Source organism: Chinchilla lanigera, unplaced genomic scaffold (assembly GCF_000276665.1).
Source record: "Chinchilla lanigera isolate Chin_1 unplaced genomic scaffold, ChiLan1.0 scaffold00050, whole genome shotgun sequence".
Lineage (NCBI taxonomy): Eukaryota > Metazoa > Chordata > Mammalia > Rodentia > Chinchillidae > Chinchilla > Chinchilla lanigera.
In genome coordinates, this window is record NW_004955451.1 from 17,949,258 (window position 1) to 17,954,610 (window position 5,353).

A 5,353-nucleotide genomic window follows, 5' to 3' on the forward strand; every position below is an offset into this window, starting at 1 on the left:
TAGTCCCCGCTCCCCTGCAGGGGGCCTCCTACCCATCAGGATTACCACCTTTACACCTATGCACTATAACGCTAATGTGCATAATGACAGAGGGAACTTGACCTAGCACTATAGCTCTGGAGAAGGAATTCCAGGTCAGGTGATGGGGAGCAACAGACCTCTACACATGAGCAAGGAAAGTAGTTGGGACATGCAGGGATTCCTAGTTTCAGCTGTTTGTTTCCCCAGTTCCCTCCAAGTCCCAGTGTGTTGGGGGTGAGATGAGAAACAGTCCAAGCCCCTCTCCCCAAGCAAGGGGGCCTCCTGGTGCTTCTGAGCCTTGGAGCACTCACACCCCTGGAAGGAGCGCCTCGGGGCAAGCTCACTTCCTCCGGCCCGAGTCCCGCCAGCCAAGGAAGACTTCTAGCCCTGACTCACTCGTGTGGCCTCAGCTCCGTTTTAGATGAAATAATTGACATTTACAGGGTGACTCACACCTGGAGAGTAGTGAACTGAGTTCTCAGTACTCAGGAGGTTTCACATCCTATCTGCTTTAGGTCTGGAAAGAGGAGGGGAACACAGTGCCAGAAGCTTCTGTTTTTCCCAAACTTGGGAAAGTAAGGCAGACCCATGCTCCGTGTTTCCTGGGTGTAACCTCACCGGGTATTCAGAGATCCGGGTGTCTCAGCCTAGCACTACTGATGTTTTGGGTTAGAGAATTCATTGTTAGAGGGGAACTTCCTGTGCTTTGTACAGTGTTTATTTTTGGCTTCAGTCCAGCAGGTACCAGTAGCGTCCCCATCCACCCCACATCAAGACAAAAATGTCTGCAGAGACTGACAGATGTCTGCACAGATCGACACTGCGCCAGGATGAGAACTGCAGCCTGACTCCTTAGTGTAGGGACAGTAGTATCCTCCCCACTCAGAGGCAAGCAAACTGAGTGTGAGCAGAAGTGGCTTGCCTGGGTTATTGTAAGAGAAGGCCCAGGGTTCAAAGCAGCGCTGCTCTGAGCACCTGCCCTGGTGCACTCAGAACCTGAGAGAGCCTGGGCCCGTTGTTCCACAGAAGGGTGTTGAAGACTGAGTAGGTTTTGCACAGGATGCTGCCCTTGGACCATTTGTCCTTTTCTATTTGTTTGGGATAAAGGAAGTTATGTTCTGGCTTTTACTGGTTTAGCCAACTGGCCCACGATGTGCAGCCGTGTCCAGTGAGAAAGTGGCTGGTAGATCATCCAAGTGCCTCAGGGTCCTGGGCTGCACATTCCTGTGAGACCCTCTGCTTGGGAAGAGCGCAGGTATGGGGTGGGGGTGGACACTCCCAGAGGAGAGGCCAGTGCTGCCCTCCTGGGACTGCCACTGTCTAGCGGTCTGTGGGAGAGCCAGGAGGAAGGGTGGGGACAGATGGACAGAGGAAGGCATGGTGTGATGGGCTCTCTTCCTATTCTCTAGGAATACCTCATGCTGGTAGCTGGGAGTTGGTCAGATGAGTGTATTCATACTGTGGAACGTGGACAGCGGTGCCAACCAGGGAACCCCACAGCCTGGGCTGACTGGTAACATCTCCAGCGCATCACTGCCAGCCAGCTCTGGCCCCTGCCTGCCCCCGCCTCTCTCACCCACTCTGGAGGTAGTGGAGGGGGCGCAGTGGTGTGGGTGAGGAGGGAAGGAGTACCGGAGTGGCAGAGGGTAGGGCCTGGGGCACTGGGGACAGATACCCTGGCCATAGTGGGGACTGGACAGACCTTCCTGAGACCCCCGTTCCAGGCCTCGTAGGGAGCCCTGGCTTGACTCAGTTCTTCTCACTTCCTGGTTGGTTTTCCCCGCCTAGGGCACCTCCCCACCTCAGTACCCTTTCCATATCACCCTCAGCTCTTCTGGAGGCTCTCATTCCCCTGAGAGTCTATTCAGGTGCCTCGTCTTGGTGCTCCTGCCCTCCAAGGGTCACTCCTTTAGTTTTTGTTGTTGCTGTTGCTGTTGCTGAAACAGGATCTCACTGTGCAGTTCAGGCTGACCTTGAACTCACTATGTAGCCCAGAATGGCCTCAAACTTGTGGCGATCCTCCTGCCTCAGCCTCCCGAGTGTGGGATCACAGGTGTGTGCCACTATGCCCGGCTCTGTTCCTCCTTTAGTCTCTTCCTTTCCACTTACAGAAGTGGCCCGGTTCTGGAGCAGCACAGAGCCCCCAGCGCACAGCGAGCTTCCAGTCTGGCAAGTAGCCTGACCTGGGGCACGAGACCGCAGGTAGGGCTTCAACCATCCCGAGGGTGGCGAGGCTGGCACAAGGAGGGCTAGAGTATGCTGGACCAGGCAGATCCAACCAGGGCAACAGAGCCACTCTGAGTTTTCAAACAGAACTGTGTGTAGGGGGCTGGGGATTTAGCTCAGCGGCAAAAGCGCCTGCCTGGCAAGCGCAAGGTCGTGAGTCTGGTTCCCGGTACCAGAGAAAAACCACAAAAACAAACAAACGAACAGAACTGTGTGTAGGTGCCCAGGTGAAGGCGCCCAGGCCCCAGCTTGCACAGCCCTAGGCCCACCACTGCCCCCTGGTGGGCGCCCGGGGCCCCCTCCCTCCGCTCAGCTCCACACTCAGAGCCAGGAAAAGCGCAGGCCTCTTCTCTTTCCACTTGCTGTCCTGCCAGAGCTTCCCACGGGTAGCGCCTGTAGGGCACAGGATGAGGGAGGGCACAGACCAGCGCCAGGATGGGAGCAAGGTACCCCTTAGTGGAGAGGCCCAGGGAGGGTGTTCCGGCAGACTAGAAAACTTGTGTGACCTAGGAGAGGGGCGTCAAAGAGGGGAGCAGCCCCAGCCACCACAGGTGACACAGGATTTTTTTTTTTTTTGGCTTTTTGAGACAGGGTCTCGCTATGCAGTTCAGCCTGGCCTTGAGCTCACGTTGTAGCCTAGGTCTTGAACTCAAAACGATCCTCCTGCCTCAGCCTTCTGAGTGCTGGGGCTACAGGCGTGCGTCACCACACCCAGTGACACAGGCTTTTGAGAGGCTGTGCTCTCTGCTTACTTTGCTCCCCAAGTTTCAGTCCTGAGTCCACTGCCTCACTACACTCTTGGCTTGGAGTTCTGATCCTCTCTTGACTGCACCAACAAACACAGATTGAGCACTTGCTATGTGCCAGGCATTGAGTAGGCCCTGGTGAGACAGGCAAGTGAGTCTGAGCCCAGCCCTCCCCAGGGAGACAGACATGGCTACAGGGCAGCTTGAGGGCAGAGGGACCCCTGGGAGAAGCAAGGACACATAGCAGAGATCCTGGGGGGCTTCCTAGAGGAGGTGACGTGAATGGATGGCTGCCAGGTAGACAGCAGTAAGCTGGTAAAGCAGGTAAAAAGCATCCTGGCAGAAGGAATCATACGTACAATGACACAGACAGTCCTGATTTGGGAGCCAGGTGTGGTGGCGCACACCTATGATCCCAGCTATTTGGGAGGCTGAAGCAGGAGAATCACAAGTTTGAGGTCAGACAGGGCAATTTAGCGAGGCTGTATCCCAAAATAAAAAAAAAAGTCCCCCCAAAACTGAGAAGGGCTGGGGCTGTAGCTCATGGTAGAATGCAGGCAGTACAATAATGATGATGTAACAACCGGGGAAGGTGGTGCCTCCTGAGCTCTGCACCAGCGTTTCTACCGCTACCTCCCCCGCATCATCCCTGTACTCTTCCCTCTGTGTGAACCTGGGGCTGCCCCAGGAGGCTCGATCCCCTCTTCTTTTGTCCCGTCCCAAGTCACGCTGCCTTCATCCCCACATTCCCTTGCCCTGGGGCTCCCCCTGGTCCCCCCTTCCTGCTGATGCCTTGGGACAGCTCACCCCATTGCTGCCTGCCATTCCTGTGAGTCCTTCCCACACTGCCCGTGCCTCATTCAGAGCCCCGGCGGACGCTCGTGCTGCCTGGTCGGTCAGAAGCTCAGGCCCGAACCCTGTGCGTGGTCTCTGTGGTGCTTCCAGTTCTCTTCTGCTCAGTCTGATTCTTCGCAGCCCCTGCTGAACTGCTAACCTTTGCCCCAGGGCACCAGTGGGCACCCTGCAGACAGGTGCGCCCCTCAGCTCTTACTTTCAATTGTTGAGACAGGGTCTTGCTAAGCCACCAAGTTGCCGGGCTTGAATTTTTGATTCTCCTGCTTCAGCCTCCCAGTGTGCTGGGATGACAGATATGCACCGCCACACCCAGCAAATCACACCCATCCTAAACCCCTGAAGAAACGCCCCTTCTCCAGGGATCACATTTCCTGGCTGTTTACCTCCCCATCTTAGCTCTCTTGGCACATGGCACACACTTCTGGGAAGTTCATAATCACCAGAGGCCACTGCTGGGGACAAGGGGGTAGGAAGTAACAGTTTATATTATGATTTATGTTAGGGACCAGGCCGTATGACTGTGGTCCCAGGTCTGAGCTGGTGTGATTTGTCTCACACGACAGTAAAGTTTGCAAATAGCTGCATGCTCTCTGGCTGTGTTGGGAACGCTCATACTCACAGCCTCTTGAGACAAGGTAAAATGCAGGAATCTAGGGGAAGGACTTTATCTTGTTCTCTTTGAAATGATAAACTTGATCCCCATTCCTACAGCTGTTCCAGAAAAGTGTACCCCCACAGCTTCTCGAGGACTAATAAAAATGGGCAGCACCGTCAGTCCACTAGAGACAGTCTCTCCCCTGCCCCCCTAATACCAAGAGGAGATTGTCCTTCTTTACTCCAGTCCCTTCCTTGGTATCTGGGGGTCTGGTCAGCCTCCCGCAGGCCACCTGAGGAGTTGGTTTGAAAACTGTTCCTCAGATCAAGAAGTTGTGGCTCCTTGCTGTCAGCCACTTCAGAACCCTGCTCTTGGTGGCTTCCCAGGTTCTACCCTAGGTATCTAATGTCCCCACTGTACCCCAAAATACGGCCCTTGTTCCTCTGTGCTCGAAATGTGAACAGTGTAGAAATGAACACACCTTCCCGTTCTCTAGGAGTAAGCCCACTCCCAAGGTAGGAAAGCTGTGCAGTCTAAGAGCTAACAGAATGTGAGCTTAAAATAGCATCTGCTCACAGGACATCCGTACTCTCCTTTATGGTCAGAACTTGCTTTTTTCCTAGTGGTGACTTGCTTGCTGTAGTGATTGATTGATTATGTCAACTTGAGAAGTTTAGAAGCATAACTAAACTTGGCTCCGCAATTGGCTCAGCAATTCTACACCCTAGGGTATAGAGGAGCCACCCTAGGGTGGATCATCACCTAGATAATATAAAAGGGAAATGAAGAAGGACAGAGGTACTTCCATTCCTTTTGGAGGAGCTCCAGTCTTCACCTTCAGCTTGGACTTCGTCTCCTGGCTTCTAGCGCAGACTCTTCGACTTCCACCTCGGATCCTTCAGCCTTCCGT

General features: G+C 54.4%; 1 protein-coding gene across 1 annotated transcript in view; it reads right to left on the reverse strand.

Annotated features, from left to right (window-relative positions):
- Positions 1–5,353, reverse strand: part of Map3k14 (mitogen-activated protein kinase kinase kinase 14) — a gene marked incomplete in the record, with an annotated part of 47,022 nt that overhangs the window by 41,458 nt on the left and 211 nt on the right.